This window comes from Neopsephotus bourkii, unplaced genomic scaffold, assembly GCF_033783945.1.
Source record: "Neopsephotus bourkii isolate Nb327-2 ecotype Australia unplaced genomic scaffold, CSIRO-AGI_Nbou_v1 NB_318, whole genome shotgun sequence".
In the NCBI taxonomy this organism is placed as follows: Eukaryota; Metazoa; Chordata; class Aves; order Psittaciformes; family Psittacidae; genus Neopsephotus; species Neopsephotus bourkii.
In genome coordinates this window covers 4500147-4512319 of record NW_026900826.1, presented here as the reverse complement: position 1 = coordinate 4512319, position 12173 = coordinate 4500147, and the positions used below count along the sequence as shown (strand labels likewise).

At 39.0% G+C, this 12173-nt stretch overlaps 1 protein-coding gene across 5 annotated transcripts in view; it reads left to right on the top strand.

Annotated features, from left to right (window-relative positions):
• RAB27A (RAB27A, member RAS oncogene family) overlaps window positions 1–12173 on the top strand; it is a 36393-nt gene that overhangs the window by 5375 nt on the left and 18845 nt on the right. The window contains exon 1 of one of the 5 annotated variants that reach the window (XM_061347454.1): window positions 8041–8218. The exons of the other annotated variants lie outside the window; for them this stretch is intronic. The gene's annotated coding sequence lies outside the window, so the exon portion shown is untranslated. Of the gene's footprint in view, window positions 1–8040; window positions 8219–12173 lie in introns of those variants that run through there. 5 annotated transcript variants of the gene reach the window in all.

The following is a 12173-nucleotide window of genomic DNA, read 5'->3' as shown; positions in this document are numbered from 1 at the left end:
TGATTCCAGATTAACTTCAGAGTTTGATTGCAGTTTTGCAGCTGGCCATATTACTGCCTGTGTGTGCAGCTGTTGGTTGAAAAGGTGATAAAAGGATGAAGGAATAAATAGCAAAATAGTTAAGCGTTGCTCAAGATTCAGGTTTGGTTGTTTTTTTTCCTTTCAGTTAAGGTGGGCTCTCTGGGCAGAAGTAATGCCTTTTATTAGACCAGCTTATGTTTTTGGAAGGGGAAGGTGAGCTTTCAGGTATGTGAGCCCCTTTCAGGTTTGAATTAGAAACAACAGGATACAAAACAAAATTGAAAACAATTGATGAAGGATTTTTATAGTACTTCTGTTAAGCATATTAACCCACCAGGCAGCATACATACGTCATTAAAAGGCGATGAAGGCTCTCTCTCAGAATTGTTACTGTTTTAAAGGCATCTTTCTAATTTAAACATTTCAAAGTGGCAGTGCTGCTCTGCAACACTGAAAGTGAGCCGCATGTGCTCTTCAAAGTCAACCAAGTTTCACTTTGAGGACCTATCTCATTATTTTTGTAAGTGTTGGATATTTAATTTAGTCTTCTTGGCTGCTCAGTCAAAGAGCTATGAGTAAAAAGGTTGCTCTGTGAACTGAAAAGGAAGAAAATTCTTTCAATAACATCCTTGGGGAACAGGATTATTTGAACTAGACTGAAGGTTGCAAGTAATGATAAGGACTAATAAAACATGTATGTTGAGTAGGAGGAAAAGAAAAACAATCTCTTTTTATGATAAAAAAATGCAAGTTTTCTGGTTTTGTTGTATGTGTCTGCCAGTTTTGTTAATGTAGTGTTTCAAATTAGTAGCTCCTGAGGAAAATTACATTCCTCCTGGAAATACCTGTTGCTAATTGCATGACTAACGTGGAGTATGGTGCATTTTGAAAACTTAAGGTTATCACTCAAAGGTAGAAGCCGTGGGAGTTGCCTGTGCTCTGAAACTGTTTATGCAATGTTTGCATGAAAGATGGGAATTGCTGTTATAGTTACTGCCAATGGATTATGCTTTCCAAGTCTACTTTGAAGTCTGTAACTAATATTCAGAATTAGAACAAAAACTAGGATAGGGTTTTGTTGGTATTTAAATTGCAAATGTTTATCATAATCCACCCTCCATTTGGTTCCAAACCTTATGCATGACTGAATGGAACCCAAAATGCAGGTATCGGGTTAGGTTCTAGCCCTGCTGGTATCATCCATTTGCAACACAGTGTTTCTTACTCAGCCCTTCAAGATCCTGTGCACGTAACAGCAAATGCTCCATTGACTTTTTCCTCTTAACAGTGATTCAACTTGACAGGTCTTTTCTGCTGGGGCATGAACTGTCTGGCTATACTTAATTTTTCCGTATCCTTTCTTGCATTAGAATGGTGTCAGGATAAGACATCTCTGTACAGAGGTGGTGCCATCCAAGTTTGAAGACAGCGCTGTCTGAATTTAATTATTTCTACTGAATTTGATAGCAAAGCTCCCATAATTTCAATTTGGATGAATGTAGCCATAAGTTGGAGTTATTAAAGTAGTAGTTTTTTTAATATTGTTTAGCTGTGAAGTAGAAGAGGTGACTGTAAATCTTTATTTGATAGTTTTCTAGAATTGTTAGTTTGGATATAGCACCCAATGCACAGGACAGGGCCTGAGATCCTGCTATGTGTTAGTAGAAGCTGAAGGGCAGACTTTGGAATACCTATAAGAAGAATGTGCTGCAGAATTATAATCTGGCTTTCTAGTAGGTTTTAAAACAAAACGCAAACCTTCCAAATTGGTACTGTTCATAAAGTGAAACTCAACTGATTTTTATTTTTAATTTTTTATTTTTAATAATAATGTGCTTAAATTTGATTTGCTTTTAAATAGAAAATGTCTTTAAATGCAGACTGAGGTAAATGAAAAATTGAATGATTGCCACAGAATGTGCTGTGGCTAGTCTGGAGCAGTGCATGTACAATTGGCCAGCTCATGGGTGCCCCGTACAGACCTGAGGAACTGTAAGAGCCAACTTTCAGTGGAGGCAGGCTTCTGACTCTCCTTTACCCAACTGCTTATTTTTCACCAAAGTGCATAGGAACGTCTTCCCCTTTTGTGAAGGAGTGTTAAAACTGATCAACAGACATACTGGGGAGAAGGCAGAAATGACAAAAATTGCATGTCTCTGCCCCCTTCTCTCTAATAAGCTTTGTTTCCTTAGGAAACCAGGCTAAGAGCCATGTCCTCATTTCAGCTTTGTTTTGTTTTTGCATTGCAAATTTGGAGCTTTGCTCCAAGAAGACCTCATTGTATTCATAATCTTCAGTGTGGTGTGTAGAGCCTTAGGGAATTTTTCTTCAGCCTAACATCCTGAGGGATAATGAGGAATGGGAGCAGGAAGATGTATGTTTTTTTGTAACTGGGAGTTACACAGGGAGTGGAATAGTGCCAGTGAAACTGAAAGACTTGCTTTGGGAATGTACTCCAGAATCACCACCCATACATGCCTTTTGCACACTCTGAAGAAATAAGATCAGCCAGTTGGGTTAGTTATACTTAATGTGGGGAGTCACTGAATAAATGTGAGAATGAAGGCGTTCTGATGGTAATGATGTTGATGCTTTAAGAAATGGTAGAGGAGAAAAATAGGTATCACAGTTGATTAGTTAGGTTTCATATGCTTCATTACAGGGAAGATCAAACAATAATATAAGAGGCATACTTCTGTATCTGTCAAATAGTGCTAATAATTACCCTTACCATTTTCCTCCTGAGAGGAAATGCAAAGTGTAAAAAACGCTGCTGTCAGCTTATGAGCAGAATGAAGGACCACTTGCCTGGGTAAGTAGGTTTACAGAAGATGTGAACAGGGTCATCTTGTGCTGGAAAGAAAACCCAGCTGTGTCCAAATTGGAACTCTTTTGAGATCACTTTTGGAAAGCAGTCTTTTACTTGGCAGTGAGATACTGGATCACATAGTGCAAAGAACAAATGCATATTGCTTAAGCATGAATAAAAATGTGAAAACAACTTTCAAAACTGTAGTAATATTATGGGATTCTAAACCATTGAAAATCCTTTCTAGGATAGTGCATATGCTCCTTTACATTTGTACAACAGCTTCCTGTAAAGCTACCATGTTTTCTTAATTAAAGAAATACACTTAGTCATCAACCCCTTTAATGCATAGATAAAGATCATTGATGTGAAATGAGATTTGTAACTCTTCAGACTGTAGATAGAGACATCACATTATTAGCATGCTTCTACAGCTTATTAGCAGAACGCAGGGTCACTTCTATCTGCAGGCATTGCTGTTCTAGGTGCCCTTTTCATGCAGGCACTCACTTAATGTTTTACAAAACATGGGACCAACATAAGCCTTGCAGAAGAGCTGTAGCGTGTTGAGTAATTCATACAAAAGGATCAAATTTGTTCATTTCAGTCAAAATGAATAATCATGTTTGTTGTTACACTAAGGTATTTTATTGCCATTTTAAATACAGAACTTTTTATTCACCATGTCTGTACCTTGAATATGGATACTGTGGGGTTTTTTTTTTTTTCTATTATTTTCTTTCTAATATTTCAGAACTAGAATAAGAGAGAGGGAGAATCTGGCTCAGGAACTAATCCCCTCATTTGCTTTTTCATTCAGAGCCTGAGCAAGCACCTACATTCTCAGCTTTCCCTTAGAATAAACTGTGCCTATACTGACATGAATAGAAGGTGATGTGGAGGCAGGAAACTTGTAGTTTCACAGAACTGACAAATCAATTAGATCTGCTTGTTTGGGATAATTCTACTAGTACTTTCTGAGATGCTCCCAGGTTCAAATATAAGCACATTTTATTTCAGGAAGCAAGTTTTTGATGTTTTTCCTATGGAAAAGATGACAGTTTGGTCTGAAGTTTTCCAAAGTGCTGATGTTGAGTGTTCAGTTGCTTGGAAGAACTCCTTTAGGTAGTATGATGGTTCATGAAAACAAAATTGGTGCTTTTAATATATCAATAATTTTAGTGCTAACTTTTTATTTTTGAAGAGACCCTGGTAATTCTTGGAAATTGATATCTAGAGCCTCTCTTGGAGGGGAGGGGATATTTTAGGCTCTTTTCTGTGTAAAACACTACTGACCTTGAACATAGAATCACAGAATGGTTTGGGTTGGAAAGGACCCTGCAGTTCCAGCCCCCTGCCATGGACAGGGACACCTCACACTAAACCATATAGCCCAAGGCTCTGTCCAGCCTGGCCTTGAACACTGTCAGGGATGGAGCATTCACCACTTCTTTGGCCAATGTACCAATACTGTATCTCTTGCAATGTTAATAAAAGTTCTGTCACCATCGCTAGAAACTGCCTAGATTGGATTATAGTTGAAAAAAAAAAGCCCCAAACATGAAAGCATTCCTTTAATCTATAGTGTTACAAAATATTTAGCAGGTGTGCCTTCTGGGCAGCAGGAAGGCCTGACCTACTTTCATATTAATCACTGAAGGGGTATTTCATGATTTGATGCTGGCAAATATCAGCTGTTACATTTCTGGTGTGAAAGCTTATCCGAGTGTGAGTTGTTTTTCGTTTTTTCTTGGAAGGATATTGGTGAGAGGATAGGAGAAAAAATTCAATATAAAGAATTTTGTCTCTTTTCAGGTCTTTGTAGTTCTGTCTTGAAGTATTGATGTGTTACTGCATTTGTGAGCTGCTGCAGCAGTAAGTAGCAAGCTCATTCACATGACAACCAGTCACTTTTCCTTTGCAGTGCAATCAGTCCCTCTGATTTTTTCCAGTGTCTTTTTGTAAGACGCTGCCATTTTTCCAAAGAAACAACTATTATTCTTTTTTACAGTTCTGGAATCTGCCTGTAACAATTAATATGTTAATATTTTTCCCAATTGCTTTTTTCATCTCTTTTTGTATTTTGTAGGGTATTTTTCTCACTGAGAAATAATGGCTGTATAGTATGTAGTCTGTCTCCTTTTGAATTTTGCCACCATATATGTGCATCAGTTCATAGGCAGTGTGTTCTGGTGGCTGCTTTTCCACCTCTGGCATTTTTTAAGAACTCTCTGACTGCCAGCAGAGGTTTTGTGGCACAGGAAAGATTTGTGCATGCTAGCAAATAACATTGACCTTGGCTGCCTGCTGGCTGATTTTCATTCCATAGACCTGCAGGTCATCTGGTGAATGCATGTGTGAAAATTATGGCTGTTGGTAAGAGCATGCCGAGTTTTTAGTGTGTGTTGGAAAATGCCATTGCAGAGTTAGGTAATTGAGGGGTGGGGAGAATGGAGGCACCTGGCACTGATGCCAGGCACATGCTTTGGCCTTGAAAACAGATGAGTTGTGTAGAATTATCTGAAATGGACACTTGCTTGCTGCTCTTGTTCCCCTGTTTCTGTTTCCAGTGACAGATGTCTTAATTCCTTCAAGAGCCGTGGTCAAACAGGTAACACTGCAGCATTTTCTTAGAGGAAACAGCTGCTACAGGGCAGTTTGCACACTTGCAAACACTCAAGAACCTGGAATGTGTGAAGGCAAATATTCTGATGCTAATGATGAAGAATGCTCCACACTGCCCACTGTATTTACCTCTTCTCAAATTTCCTCCTACATTCCTAGGCCTCTATAAGTTAGATCATTCTTACAAGAAAGCCATAAATTCCATGCATGCAGGTCATCTTGTTCGTACAATCTGTTCATAAAACTTGCTTGTAAAAACACCGGGAAGATTTAATAACTAAATAGGTGGCCATTCCTTTGTAGAGCTGTAGCTTCAAAACTACATTTCAGTGTGTCAGGATTTCACTGGTGTCATTTTGATTCCCTCCATAAACTTAGAAGATGTCCAAGCTCTTCTGAACCCCTAAGATTTGGGCAGCAGTGAAGGGAAGGCTTACCTTGGGCTGGCTGCAGTGGTTCCTGCTCCAGCTGCCACTGTACCATTTGTGTGTGCTTCCTGCCACTGCAGTAGGGTTGGCTCAGCTGTTTGTTTGCTGGGAAGCTGCAAATGTGTTTGTTTAAAGTCAGAAACTTTAAGTAACCAAACACTGATGTCCTCCCAGTTTGTAAACTGAGGCCTTGTGTTTTGGTACTAACTCTGCAATTTGAAATCAACATTAACTTCACCCTCAGAAAATAAACTTTGTTTCAGCTGTACCTTCCTAGCAAATTCTTACTCTTTGGGATAAAACCTTTCTTGGAAGGGGAAGGGGAAAAGTAGTTGGTATTCCTCCTACCAATTGGTAAGAGACAAGCAGCTTTTTTTTGTTCCCAAATGAAAAGCTGAAGTCTGGGAATTAGTTATGAATTGTTTTCCCCTTCAGGATGTCCAAAATCTTACTATGTGGAAGAGTTTGAACTCCACTTACATTGCTGGTTGAGACTTTAAGACAGGCAGTTTGTGCTCAGTGCGTGTAGCCACCCCTCAGGGCTGTTTGCAACGTGGCACAAGAGTTGTTGGTTTATCTGTCAACACTTCTTACCCTGTTCCTGCTGCTCTCTAGCACTTACCAGTGCTACAGACTTGTGGTCTGAATATTTCTTCACAGTAAGCAGATGTGCTGGTATTGATCAGAGGAGCAGTTAAAGTTTAAAAATGTTCACACTGCTGACAACAGAACACAAACTTTTTAATTGCATGTGAGAGCAAAAAAGGAACTTCTCTGTTCTTCTGAAACTGCGCTGAAATTTATAGACAATTGGAATTGGTAGAGTTTTAAACAGTATAACTGGTAAAAAATTGTCAAGTTGGTTTTAGGAAAATCTGGATTAATGTTAAGTTAGGGCATGAAAAAGTGTTCCAGCTCTACATAACAGAACTTGGATGTTCACTGGAGAAAGGGCAATAAAAATTGCCTTGATTTGCAGGAAAGGTGGTGGGAGAGTTGAGCACTGAAACAAGTGAATGAAGGAGCTTGTGGAGTTTAAGGATACGTTAAGTGTTGTAACAGGCTGTCTGCAGCACTTCTGAAGTGGTAAGATTGGAGAGTAGTCTTAGAAACCTTAATTTCCTTTTTTTATTTGTCTGCTTTTGGAACACTGTGAGGAAATAAACTGAGACAAGTAAGGGTTGTGCAAGGGAACCTTTCTTCTGTGAAAGCACGCATCTGCTAAATCTTACATAGTGAGTGCAAAACTCTTTGTCCATACCTCCCAGTCCTCTGCTGTTAGCATCTGCAACGTGAAGGGGGTTTGTGAGAGGGACGAGGCCTCGTGGTGACTGAAGGCAGCTCTGTGGTTCCTTGGACCCAGCACAAGGTCTTTTGTCCAGCAAGTGGCTTGCTGCAGACATCAGTGTTGTAATGTGGCCAGGCACATGACTCTTGCCTATTGGATGCTGGTGTTAAGAGGCCTTGATGAATGGACTTCCCCGCTGAGGAGATTTGGTTTACATGTTAAATCAGTAACTTTATTTCCTTCAAATTATTTAAATGTGTAAAATGTCTGTGTGTATCTGTTAGGATTGGGACACACAGGGACGCAGCCTTGCAGATTCAGCTGCAGTGGTTCAGAAACTTTCCGGCAACATCTTAGCTCTGGTCTTTTGCTGGAGCTTCTTGCCATCAGAAATGGTTCAGCAGAAGGGGCTGGATGTGGATGCCCACAAAGCCCTGTAGGGCCACTTCCTCCCAAATCCTTCCAGCTCCTTCTTGTGTGGTTTCATTCAGGCATCTGTGCCTTTTTCCACCATCTGTAAAGACGTAAAATAAAACCATGCTCAAACCTGAAATTCTTCATTAGGTTTAGGGAGTTTTTGGTGGTTGCTGTGTTTCAGTATGTGCTTGCTGTATTCTACTTTATTTTTTTGTAATGGAACATCCTGCAACTTCTTCTCCCTGTGACAAGAAGGAGCAGGGTTTGCACACAGGCTCAGTGTGTTACCTGGTTCAGGAAGATCTAGTTAGGTACGTTGCTTAGTGCCAGAAGGAGGAAAAGAGAATACTTGATCAGTCAACAAGACCACATGACAAGCAGCTGAATGTAATTAGGTGGGTAGGGTGGTGTTGTGGGGCTGGGAGCTTTGCATGCGAGTGTGAATGTCAAAGCTCTCAGTCTGAACTACACTGTTAGGGGTTTATTCTTTTCCTCTGCGGATGCTACCTGCAGATAAGAAATGGCTCCTTTTGCATGACTGTGGCATTCGAGAGATCTGAACCGAACAGGAACTTTGTCACTGAAGTACCCTTGGAAAGCTAGAGATCTCTTTGCAGTTCTTAAGCATAGGTATGAAACACTTTCTCCTTTTTATTTATTTTCATAACATTTCTTACACTGTTTTTGTTCAGCTGACAGTTGTGTCCCAACTGTTCCTCTGCTAAGAGTTTTGAAACAATGTTGCTGTACTTTTGACAAACTGCCTGAAATACTTTGATTTGGAGAGACAGTTCAGCATTGCTGCATCCTCATGTTCTAGGGGGAAAAGTAAACTTTAAACTGGGAAATATACTGGGTTACGTAAAACATGGGGTTTGGGTTTAAATGGCATAACTGCAGCTTTTGGGTACATCTTTGGTCATTGCTTTTCACAAAGTAATCAGTCAGATTTAAACCTGGGTAAAATAAGATTAAAATAAATGACTGCAGTGACCAGTGATCAGGGGACAGAGATGCCCTTTCTGGTCCCACATCATCAGCCTACATTTCCTTCTGTGTTAAGTCAAACTTGGTTTACCATTAGAAGGTGGAATTACACCTTTGATAATAAAGTGTACTGCACAAATAGCATTTCATAATACAGAACAAAGTAACTCAGTATTTTTAAATGTATACTTCTTGAACTTTTCCCCCTTCTATTTAGTCATGTGTTCTCATTAACATATAAAAATAAGTCATACTTAATAAACACTCCTTTAGAATGGTAGGGGTTTTTAACTGATTACACACCAACGTGTTTATTCTCATGTGTACTAAACATATTGATAAAAGGGATAAAAAGGGTGTGTTTCACAGTCTGTTATTTTTAATTAGCAAAAGAAATTGGACTGCAAGGAACCATGAGAGCTCATCTAGTTCACATTCCTTACTCTATCATGTAGCAATGCTTTCAATCTTACAATTAATGATGGTGAAGGCAATATGAGATGGGATGTTATTACTGTATTTTGTACTGCCTTTGAAAGAAACTCAAAATATATGTACCCATCTGACTGGGTCTTTCCTTGCCACCCCAGGCATGAATCTGTAATCAGGCATCATAGAATCATAGAATAGTTAGGGTTGGAAAGGACCTTAAGATCAAGTTCCAACCCCCCTGCCATGGGCAGGGACACCTCGCTCTAAACCATATTACCCAAGGCCTTGTCCAACCTGGCCTTGAACACTACCAGGGATGGAGCATTCACAACCTCCCTGGGCAACCTATTCCAGTGCCTCACCACCCGAACAGGAAATAATTTCCTTTCTAGCCTGTGTCTTTGCTGGTGTTTTTCTTAATCATAGACCAAATCTCCAGTTTTTGTAGACTGTAAATAATCAAGGGGTGGTTGTTTAGAGAACAAAGAACAGTATTCTCTTCCACTTCTGTGCAAGGTCACAAGGCTTTCCCAGAGTTTTAATTGATGTTTACCATAGAGTATCATAAGATGATTTTTTTTCTAGTCGTGATCAACATTCCTGACATGTGTTTATGAGAAAGTAGTGGCAAATTCATAAATGTAGTTAAGTAAATATGTGTTCTTGCTGTTTCCTTATAGACATTCTAAGTGTATGAAAATACACAAAATAACTGGGAGGAAGGATTTTGTAAACACTGATGCTTGACTTCGTAGTTTTCTTTCTGTGCTGTGATGGATGGATTGGTTGTTAAAATTGCTTCATGGTAATTTACTATTATATAACGATTTTCAATTACAGCATTACGTGTGCATTTTGACTGTGTGTTACAGAAACGATTTCTAGCACATTTTAGGGTAGTGATTTCTAATAGCCTAAGTTATTTGAGGATTAAATTTTGATAATGTTGGCATTTTGTTGTATACAGCAAACCAGTATTCTAGCATGTGGTGCTGCCCTCCTTTCCCTCACCATACTCACAATGGGTTTCAGTATATTTGCTTTTTTCCAGCGTGTCTTTTGTTCACAGCACTACCTTAAACAAAACATCTGCAGTAATTAAGCATGGTAAAGACAAACTAGGAATCTATTTTAGGTATGATTCTTTAAACATGCTAAGAACGGCATCAGAGAGAAATTGTGATTTTTATTTGCCTTTAAAAACATACAATGAAGAAAATATAAAAAATTCTGAAACTATGCAAAATTTAAAGAATGAACTAAAACCAAAACAAACCCTTAAAAGCAGTTAATGGAAAAAGACATGGTACAGGTCATAGTACAATGAGGGAAATAAACTCTAGTCTAAGTGGAAAGAACTTTAAAGAGAAAAAGTTTAGAGTAACTTTTCTTTGGTCTAAATGTTTTTCGTAACTAGGAAGCAATATAGCTCCTGCTTCTGAATTCTGTTTAAGCACTGTGTCATGGGAATAAGGTTTCTTTAAAAAAATTGAGTTTTGATATATTATAGTACAACTGTCAATATAAAGAGAAGGAGAACTGGGATTTCGGTGAGATGAGAATTCTCTGCGAGTGAGTAGGTTGGTGTATGTTAGCATAGCTCCACTAAAGCCACTGTGGCTGTATTGATTAATGCTGAGATTTTCCTTTTTCACGTACTGAATTTGTTTTTACTGAAATCTCATTACCAGATTTTATTTCCTTCTACAGGAAATCATATGCATTGGTTCAAAATGAAACCAAAGACTGTGAGCCAAAGTTAGTCTCTTACTAGAAGATGAAACATCAGCAGCTACTTTAATGAGTCTTATTAAATATAAACTCTTGTTGGACAGTACCATTGCATACTCCGAGTTTCTTGTGACTTGTGTACAGAAGCATGTGGCTGAATAGATTCTTTCATATCTACTTACCCTTTATATCCCATTTTTCATTTCAGAGGTTTGATGCTTTTCTCAGTCATAACGTAGGACATAAAAAACTGCAGATTCTTCTATGAAGTGGGTTTCTCAGTTTGCATGAGGCTTTCTATAAGTATGCAGAGTTTCAGACTTAGTGTTAAGAAAGCACAGTCTCAATCCACTGTGGTATGAAGACTACACATACGTTTACTTGACACAGTTTTCTACAGGGAACATGCACTGCTTGGATCAATTGGAGCAGTCTGACTGGTGATTTATTTTCTTGGAAGAACTTTGTGTATTTTTCCCTGGAACTTGGGCTGTAAAAGTGGTTGTTCTGTAAGCTCACTGCTGCTAAGCCATTTATTACCTATAGCAAAAACATTCTGAATAATAATTTAAATTGAAGACTCTTCTGTGGGGAGAGGTAGCAGATTACCTGTTACTGTAGGTCAGCTAAAGTGAAACTTGACAACACTATGTCTGCATGAAATGTTATGAAAGAATTCTGCAGGAAAGCATCTACAGCATGAAAAGCTGGCAGGTTTCAGCCGGGGGGTGTTAACTGTACAGCCATCTTGGGACCCTCCCTCAATCTGGGAATAACAAAAAAGAATAATATTGGCAAACTGGCATTAGGTTTGTTATTATTTTTGCTTTTCTTGCAGGGCTCATGCGTACCCCAATGACAAGAATTAGTGCAAGAAATTCTAGTTTGCTGTGCTCTTTACCTGAGCAGTCGTCACTGTATCTCAGGTTTTAACCATAATTCAGGATGTAGGATGGGATTCTGATCAGAGCAGTATGATAAATAGTGCTGGCAAGTCAGGTTGAAAACCAGCAGGCTTTTTTGAATGGAAGCTTTGTGTTGTGCAGTTCAACCTGCTTAATTGGTGCTTCTTTTGAACTATTCCTTCCCTGAGGCTCTAAAAAGGAAGCTGTGCAAGGATATAAATTGAAGCAAACATTTGGCCAAAGCACTGTCTGAATATTTTGACAGACTGCAGAGCCTCGGCTTGGACAATGTTAATACATGCTGCAGCTCTGGAGCTGTTCAAGTGGAAGATTTGTTGGCTTGTTGAAAGTTACGGGCTTATTTTTCAGTTCTGGTGGGGGAAAAAAATAAAAATAACCCCCCAAAAGACCTGTGGTTTTAGCTTTGCTTTGTTAGAAGAGTTAGAAAGTCATAGTTTTGAACCACAGCATGCTCCAAAATGATTGTGTCTTGCTGTCACAGACCAAGATTACTGCTTTGCTGTTGCACA